Source organism: Mirounga leonina, unplaced genomic scaffold, assembly GCF_011800145.1.
Source record: "Mirounga leonina isolate KUSES-001 unplaced genomic scaffold, KU_Mleo_1.0 Mir_168, whole genome shotgun sequence".
Classification (NCBI taxonomy): Eukaryota; Metazoa; Chordata; class Mammalia; order Carnivora; family Phocidae; genus Mirounga; species Mirounga leonina.
Window position 1 is genome coordinate 42,791,038 of NW_023270426.1, and position 26,087 is coordinate 42,817,124.

The 26,087-nt window shown below is 41.9% G+C and overlaps 1 long non-coding RNA gene across 1 annotated transcript in view; it reads right to left on the reverse strand.

The window, feature by feature from the left end:
• LOC118016865 overlaps window positions 1–26,087 on the reverse strand; it is a 121,128-nt gene that overhangs the window by 11,538 nt on the left and 83,503 nt on the right. The window contains exon 4 of the long non-coding RNA XR_004680952.1: window positions 4,773–4,944. This is a non-coding gene — a long non-coding RNA (uncharacterized LOC118016865). The remainder of the gene's footprint in view (window positions 1–4,772; window positions 4,945–26,087) is intronic.

Sequence of the window (26,087 nt, forward strand, 5' to 3'; positions counted from 1 at the left end):
AGATCCTGGAATCCTAAAATGTCTGATACAATCCATTACCTGGATTAGATCCTGGAATCCTAAAATGTCTGATACAATCCATTACCAATGTTTTTCATTTGACAGAAGGAAGACCTAAGGTCCAGAGAAAGTGACTTCCCCCAGATTATTAAATTTTTCTGTTCCTCTAAGGGTGTAACAGCACAAAAAGCAATAATCTATGTGACTTAGGCAGGGAGGCCAGGTTAACGTAGTGTGTTTGGATTCTGACCAACTGTGTGATCTTAAGCAATGTCACTCATTTCCCTGAACCTCAGGGATAATAATAGCACCTACCTATTTTCAAGAATTAAATGAGAAAATGAATTAAAAGCATTAATTCATGCCTGGTACCTAGCAGGTATCAACAAATGTATCAGTAATTATTACTATAGTTACTACCTCTGCTAATAGCATAATAACCTATGGAATAATGAAGTCAGGAGTCAACATAAATAATAATAATAAAAATAATAATATTACAATAATAAAACTAGAATTTAAATATGAGCCTATGCACTTGACTAATTGCTTTAAGTACAGTATCTAATTCCAACCCTCCCAATTCTATAGATAAGGAAACTGCTCTTTAGAGCTTAAAAATTGGCTCAAAAGCTGGTAATGATTTTCCTAGGATATGAACCTAGCTATCTCAGACTCCAGAATGCACATGGTTATTCTGAAGCAAGACATTAGTCATCTATAGATTAAGGAGAAATAAAGAAAAGGAAAATGTTTAATTTTATGGGTGAGGTCCTTTACTCTTTTCCCAACTAAGAAAGGTGAAAGGCTGCATTTCAGAGCAAAATGGGCCGGTATCAATCATTTCACTTAACCGTGTCAGACTTTTATAATAAATGTTTTGGCTAAGTGGAAGGTCACTCAATGTCAGTTCGATACCCTTTAACAGGGAGCTAAAAGTCAATCCTGCCATCTTGAGATTTATCTCAGATGTACACTAAAATTGCTTGGTTTTCTATTGATTGATTGAGCATTTGAGATACAAAAGCTTGAGAACTGGCCGCTATTTATTTGACGTGTCCCTATATCTGTTAAACTTGGAGCAGTGTTACCTGCTGTTTTAACTTGTCTTGAAGCTTCCCAAATCTGTCCTTTTTAGTCGTGTGGAAAATGTCACTTGTTTGGGAAAAGGGTAACAAATTAAGGCCTACTCTTTTCCCACATGTGGATATTGAGATTTTATTTACGCAAGCTGTTAACCAGGTTAACTTTACCCGCCTCCTCCTTACGGATGATGTGGGAGATGGGGTATGGGTGCTTCTTAGAGGCGCTCAAAGCCCTCTCAAAAGTGCATCTTCAGTCAAAAGGCTCACACGTTACAAAATATTGGAAGGAGGGTGCCTTAAATTGTGAAATCTGTGAGAGGTCTCATTTTTCTGGAATTCCCTGACATCTGAGCCCTCATGCTGCTGGAAGGGTTCCAAGAGCACTATAAAATTAGGGCTGGTCCTGTCTGAACTGAGTCCAGATCATTTCAAAGTGACTCAAGGCTGGGAAATAAATATTGAACCTAGTTAAATGTTGCTTGAGATTATGCTTGGCACTGGATGTCCAGTCACTGATTTACTCTTTGGTTACATGGGTTATTTTGAGCTCCAATGGATATGCCAGGGGAGATTCATTCAATGGCCGCAATTATTTGCAAGCACATTTGCATTTCTGACACATTTAGTGGAATATAATGTAAAGATTTATGGGATGGTACTGGGTGGGTGGAGAAGACATAAAAGTCTTTGGTTTCATGCTACTTTGGATTCAGCTTTCCCACTCCTTCTCTCCTGTTACTTACCTTTCTTGAATAAACCTTTTCCTTTCTTTTCTTTTGTTCATTTGTTCGTTCATTCTTTCTTTCTTCCTATCTTTCTCTCTTTCTTCCTTTCCTTCTTTAGACATTAACTTACAAATTATGAACAGTAAGAAGTCAGAATCAAAGAAGTCAAAGGAAGAGTTGTAATGATCTGTGTAGCTCACCCTACCCCTTTAAACTGCCAAAAAAATTGGGGGGAAGCTATTTGGAAAAGAAATGTTTTAAATGGCCGTGTTTAATAAATAGACTTTAATAAACAGACTTTGAAGAAAAGGTTCAGCCACACACCTGCTGAGTTGACCTGTGGACATTTTCAGATTGGGTCTGATGTCAGGTTTGGTACATCACGGCCACAAATGGAAGTCACATGCCCTTCTTTCCTTTATCAAGAGGAGGACACTCCCCAGGGCTGAGTTTGATCTTGATGTGTGATCTGAGGCTCTAGCTGCTGTGTCCAGTCCCAGGCCAGCTAGGCACTGGAGAAGCATTCCACTAAGAGCAGCCTTTGGAGTCAGACCCACGTGGGACTCCTGATCTGCACGAAATTAACTGTTGACTTAGGACAATTGACCAAAAACTCTCTAAGCTCCGTTTCCTTATCTCTAAAATGGGGATGCTAAGAGTTCCCGCTTCACGGGGCTATTGTGAAGATTTAATGGGTTAATGCATGTAAAGTGCTTAGTTCAGCACCTGGCATGCAGTAAACAGTAAGTGGTAGAAATTATAATAATTCTCCAAATGTCAAACCACCTCTCTTTCTGAAAGGCCTGCAGACTCTGAGCACAGATGTAACCACAGCCCTCAGCCCCTACAGATTTTGGCCCACTGTTGAGGCAGCTCAAAGGCCTGGCAGGGGTGGGATTGGGGGGTAAAGCAAGGGGTGCACCATGGCCGTCAGGCGGGAACCCCCTTCCAAGGACACACAGCTATTCCTTGCACTACACAGGGGATTCTCTGGCTAGGGCCCGTTTCTACATCGGCCACAGCAAGGTGCAGGCCCCTGTCCAACACAGTATAAAGCCCAAGTCTCTTCAACATGCTTATCTTTTGAAAAATTAGACACAAGACACCAGAGTATAGATTAAATCCTGTTAGGAAAAAAATCAATAAAGAATATCTGTTCGGGCGCCTGGGTGGCTCAGTTGGTTCAGCGACTGCCTTCAACTCAGGTCATGATCCTGGAGTCCCGGGATCGAGTCCCGCATCAGGCTCCCTGCTCAGCAGGGGGTCTGCTTCTCCCTCTGACCCTCTTCCCTCTCGTGCTCTCTGTCTCTCATTCTCTCTCTCTCAAATAAATAAAATCTTTAAAAAAAAAAAAAAGAATATCTGTTCAACAAAGCTCCAGACTTAGACTGTCTTCTTTCAAGAACTATTTGATCCAACTTAAGTCCAGGAGCCACCCTTCGCCTGTGTGTAAGATTTTCTAGTTCCCGATGCACTTCCCCAAACCCTATCTTAACCTGAGCCTTCCCAAAGGTGGAGATTGTTATCTCTGCAGTAAGAAGCTGATACTCCCGAGTTGTAAGTCCAGTCGCTCAGCTAACACCTGGCTGAGTTCTTTCTTGATCCCAGGTCTTCTGACACCCGTGTCCCTAGCACTACACCCACTCAGTTTGTTCTCCGCACCCCAAACCCGACCACAATCACCACCTGGCACTAGTTAGAAACATGCCCAATGCACAGGCTCTGAAGAAGGGCACAAGTTAAATGGGGTGTGAAAAGTCTCTGGTTTTAAAATCTAGTCATGAATCTGTGCCAGAGGCGAAAGGACTCTGTGGAAAGAAACAGAGTCCAAGAATTTCTGGAGGGCCCTCACTGGTGAGCTTTAGGAAGCAGACTGAGATGAGGAGTGATTTACTTTGTGAGCCAGGTAAATGTACATACCGTGGTAATTTTAATGACAGCATGTCCCATAGACCTCAGACATAAAATAATAGTCTCACCAAAGGTAGAAATGAATGGGGATTTTACAGAGGTAGATTAGCTGCTGTTCTACCAGCCACAATAAATTATTTCTACCCTTCCAAACACAACACTTGCTGAATCCCCATGTCTTGCTGCCCCTAGGCTAAGTGGGGAAGAAAGACCTGAGCTGGTCCAAAGAGCAGTGCTACAAAGACAGACAAAATGGATCCAGTGAAGTTTGCTCCCTCTCCCCTTTCCCACCATTGGAAAATGAAGACTAATGGCGATTAACAACTCTTGGTAACTACGTATGGACTATTTCTCAGAGAAAGCATGATTTAAACCAGAGCTATGAAATGGTTATTTCAAAATGTCCCACAGAGCCCTGTCCCAACCAGACCTGAGCCTGTGGAGATAGATGTGGACATTCCGGGTGAGCCAGAGCCTCCACACATATTTTCCAAAGGAGCCCAGCTCCTTGACTCTGTCACTGTAAGGCACACAGGGAGACTATCTTTTTCAGGGTATGTTCCAAAGTGGGTTTTTTCCCTCATTTTTAGCCCAGAATAAAAGAGGTTCTTTCCCATGCAGAAAATACAGCCCTGCCCTCCCCATGATGAGAGAATGCTCAACACAACGCCCTCCCTGAGCTAACTTAACTGATGGAGCTCTCTGTAAGCAGCCCCTGGACTACAACTGAAGCCAACTGGAGCATGCCCAGTGTCGTCCAAGATCCCAAGATTTGGTATCATTAATGTCCATAGACAAATCAGCTGGCCAGTGGCTGGTGTTTTAGTTGCCTTGGTGGGTCAGATTAGGAAGCTGCTACAAGTCCAAAGGCCACCCAGGGAGGGTTCCTGGCTTCTGCCAACAGTAAGATTCCCATGGCTGCTCTGGAGTTGACCCCACCAGCACAGAGGGAGGCCTCTGCTGGCAAGCCATTGGTTCTTCCAGACAGGGTGCGGCCTCCTGCTGTCACCATGACACACATCTCTCCTACAACCACAGACAACTAAGGTACCTTGGACTTAGAGGCAGGACGGGATGACTGCCATCCGAACCACTTTCCCAGGATGCTTAGTAGGCTTCTTCCCAACAGGTGCTCCTCTTTCCGGTGCAGTGTGATGGTGAATGGCAGGGCTTACAAGTTGGGTTGCTAAGGTTTGAATCCCAACTCTGTCCATGTGAGGTTGCTGTGGGGTTAAATGGCACAATTGGTGGAACGGCTTAGAACAGCACCTGAGTCTGAGTAAATGTAGAATCCTCTCAGATTTGATTTCTGCCTTCCCAGGCACTGGGCCCACCCTCTTACCCTCTCCCAGAGGCTCCAACCTGCCTGCCCTGCTGGGGCAGTGCCCCTGCTCTGGGTTGCTCCTCCCTTCACCCTAGTGAAACCCGCGTTCAGCTGCCAGGTGGAAAAGGGTCCACTATTCCCAAATCCACCGAAGGATTTAATGCACTGTCCAACAGGAGCATTTTTATTCCATAGGATGGCAAAACTTTAGCGACAAGGAACAAATTCCTAGGAGGGAATCTCAGAAATTCTTGGTCTGCAGGTAGAAAAGGTTTTTTATAATGTGCAGGAGAGTAGTAAAGAATAGAGGAGGAAGTAGACCAGGGCCTCGTAACTTCACGTTGATTTTAGGATAAGAAGAGCACATGTGACAGGTTTTGTAGGTCGAGTCAAGAAGTATGGAAGAGATGATACCACAAAGTTCTTTCCAGAAAAAGTAGCGTTGACAGGAACCTGATATTCACAGATGGGGGCCAAGATATGGAGACCCTGCTGGCAGCACTCACCAGCCCAGGGTTACCTGGCCACCAGGCTGGCCCACAGGCCCACGGGCTCTGGAGTCTTTGGTGAAGGATGTTGAAGCTAAACTTTTACTTCCTTGTGCTTTTCATGTATCCAAGGGCACAGGCAACTTAGAGACACCTGGATAAGTCTGTTCTCTTCAATTTCCTGGGACCAGCACAGCCACATCAATTATCTCTCTGTCCCTCTTCACCTCCCTTACATCTCCTCAGACAATCACACATACTCCCACCTTTACTAGATTTCAGAAAAAGGAACTAGACAAAACACAAACTCTAGAGACCATGAGTGGCCGGGTGATGCTGGCCAGGAGCAATCATATGTGCCCACAGATAGAGGCACGATGCATCACCAAAGGCTCACGGCTTGTGCTCTCTGCAGTCTGCCATCTTGCTGGTGGACAGTGACAATCCCCTTCCTTTCTACCTCATACTCAGGTCACCATAAGCTTGTCACCGGCCATTCAGTGCTGAAAAGGACTAGTCAGAAGGGACTGAAGTAGACTGAGGGAATCCAGGCACCCCTGGCCCCCACCAGATGGAACATTATCCTCTTGCGATCTTAATGGCCTCCCTGCGGCAAGGGGAGCCTCTGCCCCCTGCCCATCAGCTAAGTAGCCCATCCAGGGCTCCAGTTCCTGGAGGGAGGACCTTAGCTTGTTCCAACTAACTTCATGCAGCACAAAGCCCAGCCCATTTCTGTGTAGCTCTGGGCATTTAAGAAATGCTTTTAATGATGATGATGCAACCCTCTCCGCCTAGATCTGTCAGGGTCCCTAAGGCATGAAATGGTCCCCTGAGAAACATATATTATCTGAAGCTTTCCCTTTTGCTTAATTGTATTGTACTAATGTTCTTTTCCACAGGATTTCTCCTCCCCCAACTCCTCCACCCAGCTTCACTGGGGTTGGATTTACATAAAAGACCAGCACGTTATAATTGTGATGATTGATCACTGAAGTTTCCTTGGGTTCAGATTGTTTCCTAATGTGGGTCATTTTTCATCATAAAGAGTCGGCTGATAATGATGTCATTTCCATTGCTTGAATTTCGAGGCAGTGGCCACATATCAGAGTTTAAATGACTGTCTATAGGGCAGCAAAATCGTGTCGTTATCAGTTTGAAGCAGTCACAGCTTTACTCCTGGGGACAAAACAAGAATTGAGGCCTCCTAAAACTCATCAAATAAGAGCAGGATTCCAGGAATACAAATCTGTATCAGGAGCTGGGGAGGGGGAGGGGAGGCAGTGACGCAAACCCGCTTTGTGTGAAGCTGTGTGGCAGGCATCAAATAAAAACAACAAAGTCACACCTGACAGAAAATAAGCCGCATTGCTGATCATAGGATATCTTAAATGTGCTCTCCCACAATCATTTAACTGTGATTCCATGGCAAGATTAACAAGCAAGAATTGAAATCACTCATGAGGGGGCCTTTGGAATAAAACCCATGTACCAGACAAGCCCATCAATGCACCTCCCACTAAGTGAGTGGGACCGGGACAGATCTGGAAAATGACCTCCGTTTTTGTGTGTGAAATATGGAAATGAAATGATGTTATATGTGTTATATGTGTTTAAAACCAATAGCTGCACCATTAAAATCCCACAGCTTGCACATCCTAAATCAATGCTGCCCAGATGTTGTTTTCCACCATTTGCTTCTAACCACCTTCCCACACAGCTCTGCCTTCTGGAACCCCTCCAGGATGTCCTGAAGATGTTGAAAGTTGTCAGCTCAACCTTAGTCCTACTTTCCATGGCCTTTCTCATTCAACCCAACATATTTTCCCTCCTCTGCACTCTTTATTTGGAAACATTTCTAACTTAAGAAAAATTATAAGAAAAGTAAAACAAACACTGCTTCACCTAGATTCACCACTGGTTCCCACAGTCTCAAATTTGCTTTACCTCTCTGTAACAATGTATATACATATTATCATTTAACCATTTGAGAATGAGGTGCTTTACCTATGCGACTTCATGACATTTCCATCCCTACACACATCAACACATCAGGGTGTATCTCAAAAGAACTAAAAGATTCTCTTCATTTCCATAGTACAGTTACCTTATTCAAGAAATTTAACATTAAAGGGCGCCCGGGTGGTTCAGTCAGTTAAGCATCTGCCTTCAGCTCAGGTCATGATTCCATCTGGGGATCAAGCCCCACATTGGGCTCCCCGCTCAGCGGGGAGTCTGCTTGTCTCTACCCCTCCCCACTTCCCCCCCCCCACTCCGCACTTGTGTTCTCCCTCTCAATTAAATAAAATCTTAAAAAAAAAAAAAGAAATTTAACATTGATACAATGCTATTATCTAATATACAGTCCTTAACTTAGCTCTCCAGTTGTCCCTATAAAGTCTTACGTAGCTGATTTAAATGTGTATGTATATATATATATATATACTTAAGTTATATTTAATATAATCTAAATTATATATATATATAATATGAAATACAGAAATCGATACCTGTATCTCCAGGATTTAATCAAGGCTCTCACATTGCATTTAGTTGCCATGTCTCTTTACTTTGGTCTCCTTTTTGCTTTGTTTTGTTTTGGTTTTGTGGGACTGATTTGATCTTCACAGTATCAGTATAGACTCATTATTTTAAAAAAAAAATGTATTTGTTAATATAATGGAGATATGTCAATAGGACATCAGATGTAGCTTGAAGGAATTCCCACTAGGAAAATGGACATAATTTGAACATCAAAATGGCTAATGAGAGTAATGGCTATATAAGACATTGGGGGGGAAAAGAATACATTCTGTTATGAAAAGAATAAAAGTGACAAGAAGGAAACAGGGAAGCTCTTCATTACAGAAGAATAATAAGTGAGGAAGGAAATTAGCGAATTACCATTTTATAACCATCAAAGTAATAATTCAGGCAAGAAACCATCACCTCCAGTCCATATTTAAATCTCCTCTCCCATACTGAGAACCCAAGTTCCCAGCAAACCCAGTACAAACCTGTTTGTTCAGTCCTGCAATGCACACATTTTCAATACTGCTACATCATTGCCATTACCAACAGCTTAAGTAAAGTTCAAGATTTCTTTGCAATTTTTGTTCTTAGGAAATATCATGCTGGGAATACACAGTCAGAATACTATGCTTAGATGTGACTTGAATATTTTTTCTAATGTGTGATTTTCATTTATTTGATATAAAGGTACATTCTTTTTCTGGTTGAATTCAATATCTTTTTTCCATCTTTCATTTTTATTTAATTTTATTTTTTAGACATGTAAACCATTAACAGCTTATAAGTCAAAACCAAATCAAGAGGTATACTCAAGAGAGGTCCCTACTACCTCTTGCATTTGGTTCCATTCACCCCGTAGATAACTAATTTCATTAGTTTCTGGCTTTTCTTGTGTTTCTTTTTGTAAAAATAAGCAGTTTCAACAAAGGTGTTTTTTTTTTTTTTAAAGATTTTATGTATTTATTTGACAGAGCCAGAGAGCACAAGAGGGGGAGGGGCAGAGGGAGGAGGAGGAGCAGAGGGAGAGGGAGAAGCAGGTTCCCCACTGAGCAGGGAGCCAGATGTGGGACTCGATCCCAGGACCCTGATCCTGGGATCATGACCTGAGCTGAAGGCAGACGCTTAACCAACTGAGCCACCCAGGCACCCCTCAACAAGGGTGTTTAAAGCCATTAACAGGGGCCCTGGGTGGCTCAGTTGCTTGAGCGACTGACTCTTGATTTCCACTCAGGTCATGATCTCAGGGTTATGGGATGGAGTGCCTGGTCAGATCAAGCCCGCATTGGATCCGAGCCCCCTTCAGAACGAGCCCCCACCACTTGCATGCTCTCTCTCTCAAGTAAATAAATACAATCTTTAAATTTTAAAAAAGCCATTAACATTTGCATCCCTTTTGTAATAACTGTTTTCAAATTTTGAAAGACTACGTGAGAAAATTCTAAAACGTAAATCCATTCCAAGAACATTGCTTCCCGTTTCCTACGTGGCATTAGAGGAAGTATCTTTCTTTCCTTTACAAAAGACATCAGAAAAGGTGAATAGTGGGGAACAGGAAGAATGAGGGAGGCCAAACCCTGCCATGTGACTTAGGGGGCTAAGCACCATCAAATTCTTCAAAATGTGTATTTTTTTAATCTGAGCAGCAAATGAGAGAGCAAATACTTGCCCCACTACTGATTCTCTTGTCACTGGTATGATCAAAATAACCTGCCAAGCCACAGTACTTCTTAGGCTAAAAACAAATCTGATCATATTACTCTCCAGCTGAAAACCCTCCTATGCTTCCCCACTGCCTTCAAAATAATCCCCAAACTTACACAGTCTTCAGTAGGGTGCCTTCTCTGCACTTTGCAGGCTCGCACAAGTGCACACACACACACGCTAGTGATTTTCAACAGCTTGGTTCTTTTCTCACCTCGTTATTTGCTTTGCTCACACTGATCCAGCTACTTGAAATGATCTTCCCCACGTGAGCCAGGATGTCAGGTGGTTGGGTTGCACCTTGATCAGCCCCATGAAGCAAGTCTGTTCTATGAGCCCTGAAGAGGCCTCTGATACTGCAAGGCTTCCCATGTCTGAAACTTGGGTGTTGGGTTTGTAACAGACCTTCTGAGACTACAACTACTCGCCTAACACAAGAAAGGGGTGTGACGGGAAATGGGATTTGCCAGTTTAACCTTCAAGCCAAGGACAGATAGACAAAGGCTCATTGTGATGACAATAGAGCACTTAGCCCCAGCTTATAGAGTCCTGCCCTATGATGCATCCCTGAACCCTCCTGATGGTGAGGTCCACTGTCCCCCACCAAGTGCCTTTCCTGCCTCAGGCCTCTCAAGTTCCCAATCCTGCAAACTCATGGCTCCTATCTGCCTCAACCCTACTTCACTTTTTTGTATTCCCAACCAGGCTAGCAAATTAACAGTCTCTTGAGAGGTTTCATTTGAATGCTCTTCATGCACTCCTATTTCTTGGATCCTACATCGGACCCTACATGGCACTATAATAAGCCCATAAATCCTGAAATTTAATCCTGGTCTGGTTCTTTCTATCGCCTTCCACTCCTCCCTTCCATTTGAAGAGATACTAATAGAACAATGATTTTCAGGCTTTACTGTGAAAAAGAATCACCTGAGGAATTTCTGACTCAGCAAGCCATGGGTGGGGCCCTGGAATCTGTGTCTCCAGCCTATACTTGGAAAGGTGGTCCTAAGACCACTTTACGAAACACAATAAGTAGACTATGTGGATGCTTTCTGTCACCCTGCACCCAAATTCGGCCCTCTGAGTGCTAGAGATATTCTTTCTCCTAATTACTCAAAATGACCCTTCACCACACATCATGAATGGAATCTAGGCAGACAATCATTCTCACCAGAAATACTGCCCTCAGCTGGTCCTGGTAGGAACTACAGCTCCAAGACACTTGAGTTCTTTACCCCAATTAAATTCTTACCCTAAAATAAATTTATCTTTGAACAATGAATAATAATATTTTCCACTCAAGTAATGGACATTATTCTGCTGCCTGCACATACTCTCTGTTTATCCACATCAATGTGATTTTTATTGTGATAGAATAATAATGCTTAACCGTGTATTTCATTTGTAAAGGTATTTAGATGGTATATATATATTGAGAATTCAGCACCCAACTTGCAGGAAACAATTCTACTAACATCCAGCTAATCACATATTACCTTCCTCAAAAACATAATAAAATCAAATTGGGCTTGACATCTACGGAGCTGTTGCAAATCAGAATTTCTACCACCTGGCAGATGAGTGGCAAATAGGAAGGGTGGAAAGTCTGGGAGCCATTCTAAGCAGAGTATGAAGGAGGCAACAGAGCCAAGTCCAGTCAAAGCACAGGATGGCTGGAGATGAGGGGCTGTTTTCCTTTGTCCTTCCAGGCATGAGCACCCTTATCTTCTCTTCTGAGAGTGTCAGAAGCTATTTTGGCCAAGAATGCATGTGGTTTTACATGTAAAGATCTTTTTTTAACAGTCTCGAAAAAATCAGAGGAGATTCTCAAAAGGTAGATAGGGAATCCCAGACTGTACTAAGAAATGGGAAAGAGGAAGTGGAGTACATGCAGAGAGAGGTGAATGAAGCCTCGGCACCACTGGACCATGGCAAGACCCTAACATGCCACCTCTCACAAGAGCGGTAGAAAGTGTAGTGGTTAAGTGTGAGGCTCTGGGGTCTTTCCACTGGACTTGCACTCTCACTCTGCCACTTACCAGTTGTGATCTTAGGTGAGTTACTCAGTCTCTCCCATCCCCTTGAAGAGGGATCGTTTTAACTCCTGTAATTGTGATGATTGACTAAGGACTTGTTTTCTGCAAGATGGGTGATGGAAAGAGAATTCTCATGTATACTATCCAAAGACCTTTAAGTAAATACTACTGTTATTTTTATTGTGGTAAAATATACATACTATAAAATCTACCATTTTCACCATTTTTAAGTGTACAGTTCAGGGGTGTTAAGTACATTCCCATTGTTGTGCAACCATCACCAGCATCCATCTTCAGAACTTTGTTATTATCCCAAACTGAAACTCTTATTTTTTTGATCCATTAGCTGGTTTTGGTCCTGTTCATAAATTTCTTGGCATGGTATCCAACACATGTTAACTGTAGGAATAACATCAGGGATCATGGGGCTCCATTTCAACTCTGAATTTCATTTTTGAGCAGTTCTATTTGCAGGGATTAATATTTCATTACTTTTTCTCTTTCTCAGAACTCTTTCAAAGAACAAGGAGAAATTCTGCTTTTAAAAAAATAGAATAAAAATCATTCTATCTTGAATTTTTATAAATTTAAAATATATAATAGAATCTTAGCAATTTCATTTTTCCTATATCTTAAAATATTTTGTAGTTCATCACCTTAGGCATTATCAGAGATTACTCACCAATTATTCTCAACTTTGCTTTAAAAATGCTAAAATTATGTGAAATAAAAAAACAATGGAATTGCCTAAAAAGTGATACAATAATGAAACCATCATGATTACAGCACCCCTCAGTCTGCCTGCTCTTGTACCTCAAGTATTGCAGTGTCTTTCGAGGATTAAGAAAGACAGGAGATACCCCCTTTGTAGTTTTTTTAATCATTCAGTGAACACAGATGAGAATTCATAATTTTTATTTTCTACCCATAATAGTAGAAATAAGGAAGTATACAGAGGATAATGTTTCACAATTACTAAACAAATCAGAAGCTTAATGCAAAGAAATTTCACATAACTAAAATCTCAGATTCTGAGTCTTCAGATGATGATTTCCTAGATGAATCTCCTCAAACTCTAGAATCAATGAGTAGACACTTATTTCTAAGGGACTAAAAGGAAATATTGTGTTCTCAATGAGTTAGTCACTCAATAAGAACTTTATCATGCAGTGTTTTGTGATCAGAACCTGGGCCATCTTATTTTGCTAAAAAGATGCGTGACAATGTTGTTTTATCTTTTATGATGATTGTATACCAAAATTTGTTTAATATGGGTCATAGGAGGAAAAGGCAGGTATATATAAAAAGGTGGATGAAAGAAAATACATAATGTAAAAAACAAAATTCTACTGAGTGGTCATTCTCACTGATGTTTATAAATCTGAAAGGTTTTGCAATTATGGAGTGAAGATGGCTGTCCTCTCAAAATTATGAGCCATCGAAGTTTTCAAAAGTACTATATTTTGGGGCACCTGGGTGGCTCCGTTGGTTGAACATCTGACTCTTGATTTTGGCCCAGGTCATGATCTCAGGGTCCTGACATCAAGCCCTGCTTGGGCTCTGCACTCAGCATGGAGTCTGCTTGTCTCTCTCTCTCTCTCTCCCTCTGCCCCTCCCTGCTTTCATGTCCTCTCTCTAAAATAAATAAATAAATCTTTTTTTTTAAACTACTATATTTTGATGATGTGACTTTAAGAAGATAAAATCAGAAGTCATAATAAGCTAACCCTTTTAGAGATGCATTTGAAATCTGGAATCCGTATTTATAAGATGGATATGTTCCAGAATCAAATGTGACAGTTGATGACCAGTTAATGACATTCAGAGGAAGTTGCCCATTTTAGTTACACATTTCTTCTAAACCAGGAAAACGTGGAATTAAAAATTGGGATTTTCTATGTTTAAGTTTTAATTAAAATCACTAATAAAGTTTTTTTAATAATATTTCTGATTTTACTTCTGCAAATTATTCATAAAATGACTTAAAAAATTGGAGTCAAATGGCAAATGTTGAGAACTATTCCTAGCATACCAAGGATTAAGCACTTAACACAGTTTTGTTATCATCACTATCATCATCATCAGGGTGCACAGAGGGTCATCAAGTTCTGGATTTATTCTGAAAAAGAAACAACATCCTATGTTCCATGGTGCAAAACAAGAACTCATAAGCACCAGCAGGTTTGGTGTCTTGTCACCACATCCAGCATAGAAGAGTGCCCGGCAAGGCTTCCCACCATGGCACGCAAAGGCAGATCTGTGGGCTGATGCAGCCATTCACAAGGTGAGCCTTCTTCCTAGAATGTGTGTGAGACACAGTACAAAACCTGCCAAGACACAGACAGCACCTCATTGATGACAACCCACTTCACTGATTCACATGGCACTGAGCAGCTGCCTAAAGATGCAGTAATACACCTTCCAGGCCTTTTAAGAGTCCAATCTTTAAAAAGAAGAAAAATGAACCCAAACTTGTACCCTGAGTTCCTTCTGATGAAAGGCTATGACTTTGAATGACGAAGGAGGCTATGAGAAGTAACTGTCATATAACTGAATACAGAAAAGGACTCCAGGTGGGCACAGAAAGGAAAACAGACATGGAGAAATCTTCCTAGTAACTCTGAAAAGAAAGACATACAGTGGGTAAAGAAAACTCAAAGCTTCAGATGTCTCCTTCTCTATCTATCTATCCATCTTTTTTCAATTAGTATATGTGACCTCCTGGTTTGGTCCAATCTAAAGGAGAACTTTCTAGTCACAAGAGAGATCCCTCAGTGAAAAGGAAAATGACCACAAGACGGTGGTTGGTCCCCATATTCAAGTGGCAGCCAAAGGACCACCTGAAAACTCTGCTGCAGGAGATTGCAGGAAGGGAGAAGGATGAGGGTAAGGTGCTGATGTCACGGGCTCACTTCCTTTGGGATCCTATCTGACTGGCTGTGTCCTTCAACTGAAGGTCACTGCTGCTGTCCAGGCAGCCCTAGACACATAAGTCTGTCCTTCTGGATTCTGGAAACTACCCCCACCCCTTCCCCTCAACCCTCCAGGCTCAGAAGTGGTAACATCTCCTTTGTTAATAGCCCAGAGTTAACACACTATCGCTCACGGATCCCTACACCTGCTCTCACTTTGGAAACAGTGTATTTATTAAGCCCTCTTCCAATTATCTTAATTTGAGTGGGCATGTGTGCTTTGCTGGGACCATGACTCTATCTTATGGGGTGCTGAGAGGATTAAATGTGCCTGGCACCTAGTAAACAATCATTACAAAGATATCTGCATCCTCCTCTCTCGTTTATCACGCCTCTGTTCAGCCATGGTGAAGCCTTCTAGCCAGTTCCTCTTCTGATTCTTTAGCAGAGGAGTCAGCAAACTTTCTCTGCAGAGGGCCAGAGAGTCATTAATTTAGGCTTCGTGGGCTACACAGCCTCTGCCACCACTGCTCAACCCTGCCGTTAGAGAACAAAGTAGCCAGAGGCGATGCATAAAAGAATGAGCATGGCTATGTCCCAGTGCCATTTTATTTATGAACACTGATACTTGAATTTCATATGATTTTCATGGGTGATGAAATATTATTCTTTTTTTGATTATTTTTCAACCATTTGAAAATATAAAACCATTCTTAGCTCATAAGTCATACAAAAACAGGCAACAGGCAGGATTTGGAATACTGGCCACAGTCTGCCAACCCCTGTTTTAATAGAGATTTAGCATTTCTCCTATAGCAGGGAGTTTTTTCCGTTCCGAATTATTATTCCATTTTTTATATTTTCCTTTTTTTTCATTATTTAATAAGACTACAAACTCATTCTTTGAAGCCAAAGTCTTTCCCATCATTTTTGCCAAGTGGCTTCCAAAATCCTGTCACGTAGCACACTTCGACCACTCTCCTCTATAGCACCTTCCAGGAGCCATGTGCTTGAAGCTGTTCCCACACTGGAAACCCATTCCAGCACTGTCTCATCTAGGAAAAGTCACATCCAGAACTAGCCCAGTGCGACTCACTCCACAGACATAATATGAAGTCTAGGGTATTTGCACAAAGCCTGGATAGTGGCAACATTGAGAAGATGAAGTTTGCCTTTGCAGATTTCCACCTGATTATGCCCATCGTGGACTGGTACACATTCAGGACCTTTACTGATACCTGATGACTTACCAGTCTGATGATCGCTCTCTCCCCCACACCTGTTCCCTGAAAGCCAGCCTGCTCAGTCAGTACACAAGTGCTGATAGATGCTAAGGTGTGTGACCCACTGCAACAGACAGACAATGACTGATACAGACAAAACCATTCTTGAATTTTAACAAGATTTTACAAAATAATTCCTTACCTAACACAGTGCTTTTCACCCCTGGCTACACATGGCGATCACTTAGAAAGCATTCTAAAACGCTGATGTGCAGGACCTCCCCTACAATGACTGAAATTTTACCTGCAGGTTTTTTTTTTTAATATTTTATTCATTTTATTTTTATTTATTTTTATTATGTTTAGTTAGCCAGCATATAGTACATGATTAGTTACCTGCAGTTTTAAAAAGCTTCCCAGATAATCCTGGTGCAAGGTGAGGCTTGAGAATCACGGACTTAGAGGAATGGCCAAGGGACAAATTTTCAGACAGCTGAAGGAGGTCATGATTCCCAACATGAACCCTTTTATTTTTTTACTCTCCCACACAAAGTCTCCGAAAAGAAGGCATTTGGGAGGCTGAGATGGAAATGAAAATTAGTGTGCACCTAGTTAGTGTTCTGCTTTTATTAACTACTTGTCATTCACTTATCCATTCATCCAACAATATTTATTAAGCTACTTTGTTCCAGGCACTCTGCTAAACACTGCAGAAACAAAGATGAATAAGATAGTCATGGTGTTTGCCCTCACGGGACTTACGTTCTCACAGGTAGAAAGGGTAGGGGGAATTGAACAACTAATTACACAATTATTATGTAACAACAATCATGGTATAAGACAAAGTTCAGGGGGGCACCTTCCAGGGGATCTCAGGGAGGGCTTCCTTAAGAAAATGATGCTCTGGCTGACCTTTGAAGCATGAATAAGAACTAATTAGAAAGAAAGTAGGGACAGCTAAGGGAACCACATGTGCAAAGGCCTTGAGGTAAGTGGGTAGGAACTTAGAGTTTTTGAAAAAGTTCAAGAAGGCACTTTAGATGAAATTCAGAGAGCAGGGGAAGAATGGTAGGGCACATGAAGGCCAAATCAGGCAAGGCCTTGAAGGCCTTATTCAGACCCTATATGTTACCTCATTTGTACTTTATTAATATCTGCACTTTATAAACTCAGAGCACTAGTAACATGCTCAGGGTCCCATCACTGGAAAGTGTAAGGCCAGCACTCAAACCCACTTCTGTCTACCTGCGAAGCCTGCATCATTTCTGCCATCCCATGTGTCTCCCTCTTCAGTTCCAACCACCTTCCGAGGTGAGATATTTCACTTGAAACAGAAATTATATATCAGGTCTGTGTTTCTATGTATTTTTCGAAAATATTAACTTTAGGGAAAATGACCATTATTCAATGAAGGAAAAGATTAGCCTACATCCCCTAGTCAGTCCTTTGCAGAATTCAAAGCTTCTATCACTGGACAATATAGGCTAATCAGATAAAGTCATTTATTGATTCATTTATCAGTATTTAGTGAGCACCTAATGTGCCAAGTGCTAAATACATAGATGAAAATACATTATCTTGACACTGGTGGAGTTTACTGCCTTTTCTAAAAGAGAGTAAAGAAGCACTTTGTACTTTGCTAAATTCAAATCAGAAATTCCTAAAAGTTAACAGGAAACAGGAGAAGAGAGCGGTAATATTTTATAATTAATATTTATTTCTCCATGAGTATCTCTTTCTGCCCCACTCATTCACCCCAGTGTTTTTCAAACATGACCATTCAAAAATATCAGTGCCAATAAAAATTGCTAGTATTTGGTAGCTAAGGAAGACCACATTGCAAATAAAATTACAGCAATGGGCAAAGACATTCTGGAGCATGATCAATGAGGGAAAATTGTATAAATCTTCAAAAAAAATTTCCTGATCCACTTCCAAAATCAGCAATGTACATGAGATTGATCCAATCCTCTTCCAGATGGTTTGAGGAAATCTGAGCTAAGTCCTAGAAGTAATGGTTAGTATAAGAGATATGAAATGAACAAATAAAAACTTCATTAAAATCCTAAAATAAAACTGAAAAGTCTATAGCAGATGGTATGGATCATAGATAGTTAAATGTTTGACAAAGACAGCAATGATTTTTTTTTTTTTTATCAGTAACAGGGATTTGGGAGAGAGATGAGAAGATTGAATTATAGGAAATACGGTATTGATTTTTGAAAATGGAAGTAAGATTGATATTGGCCTCAGGTAAACTTCTTCAATCCCTATTAAAATATTCAGTTTGATTCTAGCCACCAAGGAGGCACCTCAGCACTCTTTCCTAAGACCCAAGAAAGAGGTGGTAGAGAATGAAGAAGAGTCCATCTTCCCGTTCTTCTCCAGGAATTCCCAAGAACCAATCAACAATGTGCTCAGGGCAGTTTCACCCCATGACCTCGGAGGACAAGCACATCTGCCCCCAGTGAAATTTCCAACTGACTCAAGGCTCAAACACATAGTCAGGAGGGGCAGCTGAGTGGGGAGCCTCTTCTAAATCCCATCCATCAGTTTCCTGCACCAGAAAAGCACATGGCAGGGGTGTATGTGTATACCGTATGTAATATACATCACCAGTTACCCTCTTTCCTCTCCTAGGAGTGATTTCGTCTGCTCTACCATCTAGCTAGAACTTGGCAAAAGATATCAAAAACTCAGGCCATCATAGCAAATCAAAGTCCTCTCCCACTACATCCCCAAACCAAGATCCAGAAGAACACCTTCCCGCTCCTCTTTGGAGATCACAAAATCAGAGCTGAGCCTGAGGAGAGCCTTCTCCTCGTCCCTTTCAGGAACACATCAAAGGCCATCATTCCTTACATTTCTTGCAGACACCCTCCCTCAAATAAAATGTTAAAACAGCAATACACCATAATGCTTTCAAGGAAAGCAAATCTTTACCCATACGACACATTGTGCCAGCCCTGTCCCCACTGAATTTATGCTCACTAATATATATTTATTCTTGGCTTCTCATCTTCCAACATTATGACCCTTAAATTTGACCAGCCATTTGTCCCATTTCCCTAGATATGAGCATATGTAGCTGTCAGTTCATCATGTCCACTGCGATGAAGGTCCTCAATAGGTTGTCCCTGACTCTGATGTGTAAATCTGTGTTCTAGACTCAATACCCAAAGTGTGGTTCTTGGACTAGCAATATCATCAAAACCCCAGGCCTCCCACCCGGCCTACTGAGTCAAAATCTGCATTTTAACACTATCCCCATGTGATTCTTATGCACATGTAAGCTTAAAAATCCCCACTAAGAAATATGGAATTCTCTGTCTAAGTTGTCTAAATTCTCTGTCTAAATTTCTGAACACAGTTTGGTAGTGATCATTGTTAACTATGTCACTAGAATGGGATTCTATAGATAGAGGAAATAAATAAGAAATTATTTTTTTTTAAAGATTTTATTTATTTATTTGACAGAGAGAGAGAGCAGGAACACAAGCAGGGGGAGTGGGAGAGGGAGAAGCAGGCTTCCCGCGGAGCAGGGAGCCCGATGCGGGGCTCGATCCCAGGACCTTGGGATCATGACCTGAGCCGAAGGCAGATGCTTAACAACTGAGCCACCCAGGTGCCCCTAAATAAGAAATTATTGTAGCTACTATTTATATCTTGACTCCAGAATTTATGTCCCTTATATGAAGCACTTAGAGACTCAAGACATTATATTATTTAAGTGGTATAAATGTGGTAAAAGTTCAAAGAAAGGAGAGCTTGCTTCCCAGAAGACAGGGGGAAATAACATGGAGAAAGTAGGACTTGAACTAAGGATGAGTGGTAAGATCTTGCTAAAACATGACTACGAGGGAAATCTTCTAAATGCAAAACAGATGTATTGAGTTGCCAGGTAGCACTTAGCAACCATAGGAACTTCAGTAAATCACTTATTTTCTCTGAGCATTAATCAAACCAGGAAGATGATGTGGCCTAGTGGAAACAAAACTTGCTGTCAGATGGACCCAGCTCCAATTCCAGGCAGACTACGTCACCTTGGAGCAATTACCTTCCCTTGCTGAGCCTCACTAAACCACCTGAAATGGAGAGACATCCCTGAGAATTATGTAATAAGAGAAGGTATACCAACTTCCCAGGTTAGTGTCTGTCACCTAATAGGTGATGAACCAATATTGCTTTACCTTTTCACCTTCCTTCCCTCCAGCAAAGAATTGGGCCAGGATGAAGGTGGGCTAAATCTGGGTCTGAGTTAGCAGAACCAGCAGACTTGGAAAGTCCTGACAAGTTCAGGCTTGGTGTGGCAGGAAGTAAGAATCCTCGTGCAAGGGCAGAGATGGTATTTTAGGAGGACGGGCTGATGGTGTGTCCAGAATGGAAGAGAGAGGCAGGTGACGGGGAGTGATGAAGTGGCAAGCTCACTGTAATACACATACCAGCTTTCACAGCACATCTGACCACATCTGCACTGGTCGTTTTGACTCTGCTCTCAGATCCATTTCTGCACGTCCCCTTGCTCTAACCTGTGTATTTGGGGACTGGCTTCCAGATAGGACCAGCCAATGGGAGGCTAAAAGGAAGAAGGAAGCTGAGAGGTTTATGCTTTCCTCTCCCCACCCAGGGTGGCATCTTAGGTGATGCTCTTTCTCCTTGGAACCACCAGCTCCAACAGGCCATCCTGCTCTCTGTGCTCCCAGCTCCACCCAGAAGTTCGAACTCTGGGCTCTGGTAACACCTCTTCCCTCTACAGTCCACCCAGCTCGGGGTGAGAGCAGCTTTCTGCCATGGCCAGCCTCCCGGCTGCTATACCCCCTCCTCTTTGGCTTCTCTGTTTTGAGTGACAAGATCAGCTCCCTGTACTATATTCTCTCTATCAGGAAGACCAACAGTGTTTCTATTTCCCAACTAGAACTTAACTGACATTACATCTGAATCGAAATATATCTCAGATTATCCCACATGATTACGTGGATTTCTACATCTTGGAAAATATACAAATAAAATCTACATAAGGATTGATCTCCCAAGTGAGAGTAGGAGAGAAATCAGGGTCAGAATTCTCCAACCAAAAACTATCCCAGATCCATTAATACAGGATAATTACTAATCTGTGAATGTAGTGGTATCTATGAGCATGTCACATTTAATTTAGCATCTGCATGGATGATCTGGAAAGGTGAATAACAAATGCAGAAATTAATTCCACAGATATAATTGGGAAATGTTGCAAATACCCAAAAGGATGGTGAAACGATCCAAAAAAAAAAAAAAATACTGGCAGTTACAGAAATATGGGTGGGTTATGGTGGTGAAACTCATAAAAATGCATAGCTGGATCAAAATAACAAAATGAGATACTGCCTGAAAAATGTACATGTATAGGTAAGAGAAAGTAATCAAAAACACAGCTATTCCATGGGTAGGAAAGAAAATAAGAAATGAATAAAGCTGAAGAAGACTGAGGGACGTGACAGTACAAACTTGGATGTAATTCTGAAATAGGATGGAGGAAAAGAGCTTAGTTATTTTGAGCTTTAGCTATAGACACCCTATAGTTTTTTTAAATCAACCAAAAAATGATGTTCTCTCCAACTTGCAAGCGCTTCCCCCAACTTACACGGCATCGATTAGGCCACACTCGCTACGCCTTACCAAATTCTGTGTACCTCATTAACAAAAATGAGAAAAAATTAGGAACTGCAAGAACTCTGAGAAATAAAAGCCAAATGATAACGAGATGGAGGATATGAATGATAAAGGAAGCAAAAAGAGCCAGATTGGCTGAACAATCATATTTCTAGCACAGACCCATAGAAAATCAGGCATATTGTGTGGGACAAACAAATTCCAATTAAAGAATAGATTTCAATGTTGACCTAATTATCTAAGGTCCAGCTCTCATTTTTAGGGGATGAATCCAGACAAGCAAAATAAATTCTTGGAGACAAAACGACTCTTTCTTATGTGGAAAATTACTTCCTCTTTCTCCATGAAGCCCCAGATGGTCAGAAAAGAAAAGCCCAGTGGACTATTTTTTATTCCATTTGAACCTTAAAATATCATTTCTCTAAGGACAAAATCGACTTCAAGGTGTCCATACAGTGTGTTTCTCTGTGGTCAGGAAAGGTTTTCTTTCAGGAAAACAGGAGCTCAACTCAGAAAACAGTCAGCACAATATCTCAGGCACCAGTAAAAATCGCTTGCTCCCAAGCCAACTATTAGGTGAAAGAAGAGTAAAGGATTTAAGCAAAACGCTCACAGCTCCGTGTTAAGCTGAGCTGTTCTAATCTAAGTATTCATGAGAAACCATTTTAGCATTTACAGGGTGGTGGGAGAGAAGCGACTACAGTACCCGTAATATAGTACTGATCTGTCACATGATCTAATTACAGAAATGAAAGCAACCCAGGAATTATGTGGTCTATTCAAGCCTGCGGGGAGTACGAACAAAGAATATAATTAAACATCAAGCCTGTTGATTAAACAATTACTATTTAAAGCAGATATAGATTTAAAATTAATTTGCTTCTGCATTCTGAGGATTTGGGGACTGAGATAAACAGTGTTTGAAGTTTAATTATCCGTGTGCAAAATGAAGGGGCTCATTTCGTTGGGGTTCGCGTGGCAGAGCATTTGGGTTAGTGAAAAGGCAAGGATCCGGCTCAGCTGCAAGGGTCGGCGCTGCCAATATGTGTGATGCAAGGGAGCAGGGAGGCTCGCTCAGCCTAACCCCCCACAGAATGGGGTAATACCACAGGAGAGATTGGGCAACTGCGTATTAATATTTAAATGAACACTAGCTTGAAGTTTACCATACTATCTCCAAAAGAACAGAAGAAGGCCAGCCAAAGAGTTCCAGGCGCCACGGCCGTGAGCCGCGGGGAGTGGAGACCTTCACGCATGTTTGAGCAAGTAGGACATCTACCTGCCAGCTACTCTGAATGGAGCGATTCTTATCACAGGCCACATGTACAGTGTCCCAGGGCAGAATGTCAGGACCCAGGGGGGGCCGGGGCGAAAGCGTGAATTGTCGTGAAAGACAATCAACCGCAACTAGAAAATTCCAAAGTTAGGAAATGACTGTGGAGACGCAGGGAACTGAGTCTGCATTAACACGCGGTGATCAAAAGGCACGGGGACAGCATTTCCAGACCTCAGAGCCATCTCACTGGCTATCATGAGGGAGGCGTGCACAGTGGCCCGGCTGTGCCACGGCCCCAGGACCGCACAGTGCCGCACAGTGTGCTGGTGAAGAGAATGGGTTTCAAATGGGACAAGCTGAGTATAAGGCCAGCTCTGCCACATTTTCATTTTATGACCTTCACCAAGCATTTGGCTCCCTGAGTTCCATTTTGTCAGTGAAAGGCTTTCACTCATTCCTCATTGGGTGGCTGTAAATATTAAACACGGCAGTGAGGGCATACCTGAGTGTCCCCTCCCCCTAAGAGAGCCCCTTCAGCCACCCACCCCCGCGCCATGGCTTTCTGGGTGACGATGAATCTCTCGTCCCCCACCACTGACACCACCACCACCTTCTCCCCACTCCGGCCCCCCGGGGCCTTTTCTGCTGTCCTCTGCTCTCTGTCCTTGGCTGAGCCTCTGCCTGGAAGCACTCTGCCTTTCCCTCTTCATCTAGGCTATCCATTCCACAGCTTTCACCTCATCTTATCTTCAATGGTGGTTAGAAGCTCACGCTCTGAAGACAACGCAGCAGCCTCAACACCCGAACTCCCCCCCTACCGTCTGTCCAACTTTGCCCACCTAAGGCTCAGTTTCCTCCTGCGAGATGGGTGTGAGTACCAGTGACTCTAACCTACACTGTTGTAAGGGCCACATGAGTTCATACATAGGACGGTCTCAGCACAAAGCCTGGTGTACAGGGACCCCTGGAAAACTGCTCTCATCACAGTCCCGCAAGGCCTCCCCTTCCATATCACTTGTCACGGTTGCAATCCCAGGTCTGTGTGATGTTCGTCTCTGCACTGGAACAGAAGCTCCATGGGGGTGAGACTTCGCCAGACCTTAGTCCACATAATGGATTCAGTTCCCAGCAGAATAAACATCCACATATTTGCTGAGGAATAAATGAAGGAAATGCTGAGTACAGCACCTGGCCCAGTGTTAGGCCTCAATAAATACTAACTTTTAAATAATAATGCCAACTGATAAGTGAAAAAATTAATATCCACTTTGCCCAGTGGTTCTCAACTGGGAGTCTTTGTGCCCCAGAGACTGTTGGCAATGTCTGGACAGGGCAGGGGGTGGTGGAGAGCCCTGCTGGCATCTGGTGGGTAGAGGCCAGGAGGCTGCTGAACATCCTACACTGCACAAGACTGCTTCCCACAACAAAGAACTAGCCAGCACAAAATGTCAACAGTACCAAGGTTGAGAAACCCTGCACTTCACCTTCTGTCATTTTTCCCTGATTGTTGAATTCACCAGCTGAGTTAGAGCAGGCAAATCTGGCTTAAGGAAATCATTCTTGCCTCTTGTCCTGTCCGTTCCTATAGGTACAAGGCCATTCTTGCCCTTCTTTCTGTTCCCCAAACCCTGTTGGCCTAGCTGGACAGGCTCACTACTCCTCATTCTCGTGCCAGGGGTGAGGCTGAAGTGCGGGAATGTGGGTGAGGCTGAAGAAAAGCACACAATGCAAGGCATCTCCCATCTTGTTCAATCTCCTGTGTCACATTATTCCTATGTTCCACAGAACTTTCACAGAAGCCAAATGCAAGCACCCCTACTCAGCTTTCAGGAAAGAGCTCTGCTTTGAATATTAGGCTTCAAAAACTCATGTAACCAAAAAATAGGCCAGGGGCCAACATGTCTAAGACAGAGTTTGCTCTAAGATGCAAGAAAATCTGCTCCAACAATAAACACTGTGCTCAAATATTATCAGAGGTGAAGTCATGGGGATGAATTAGATGATCCGAGAACAAAAGTGAGATAATGAAACAAAGTTTTTCTGAACTGGCGACCCAGATAATGTCAAATGCACCAGTACACACAAGTGCTAGAGGTTAATATAAATTTTAAAACTTAATAGCCAATTGCATAAAATGACATGCTCACAGTGGTTAAAAGTATGTCGAAGAGAAAAGAAAAGTGCTGGGCTGGAGAGGATATGGAGAAATTGAACCCCTTGCATACTGTTGGCTGGAAGGCACAATGTTTTAGCCACTGTACAGAACCTTTGGCAGCTCCTCAAAAAGCAAAACATAAACTCACCATATAACCCAGCAATTATGTTAACACCAGTATAAACTAGATATACACCCAAAAGAATTAAAAACAGACAGATAAGAACATGCACATACATATTCCCAAGAGCCAAAATGTCAAAATAGCCCAAATGTTCATCAACAGATGAAAAGATTAAGTAGTTTGGTATATCCATACAATGGAATATTATTCAGCCATAAAGAGGAAAAAGTATTGACAAGCACTACAGCATGAATGGACCTCTAAAAACAGCACGCTATGTGAAAGAAGGTCACATAACATAATTCCATTTATATAAAATATTCAGAGTAGATAGATCCATAGAGACAAAATGTGGGCAAGTTGTTGCCAGGGGCTGTGGGAAAGGCAACATGCAGAGAAATGTAGAAAAACTGTTGAATGGGTAAGAAGTTTTACCCATTAATACAGATTACATCTCATTTAAATTAAGATGGAAATGTTTTGGAATTAGATAGATGTCCAACACTGTAAGTGTACCAAACGCTACTGACTGTTCACTTTAAAACACCTGATGTTATGTTATACAAATTCATCTCAATAAATTACTTTTGAAAGCATGCCAAAATGGCACAAAATTAACAAACACTGAAAGAGAAAATAACTAAAAATAAAATAAGAAAGTAACAAATACTGAAGAGAAAATGGAAATGGATGCAGTAGCCTGAGCGTTTATAAGAGATTCATTTTTGCAATCTTTTTAAAGCATACATATCAGTTACAAAGACTTGGAAAACATACAACAGCACTAAAAAGAACACTAAAAGAAGGCACTATCAATAATATTTCTAGTCTTTCAAAATATTCATTAATGCCAGTGTTGAAATACCTTTGCAATTGAAAGAAAGAAAGAAAGAAAGAAAGAAAGAAAGAAAGAAAGAAAGAAAGAAAGAAAGAAAGAAAGAAAGAA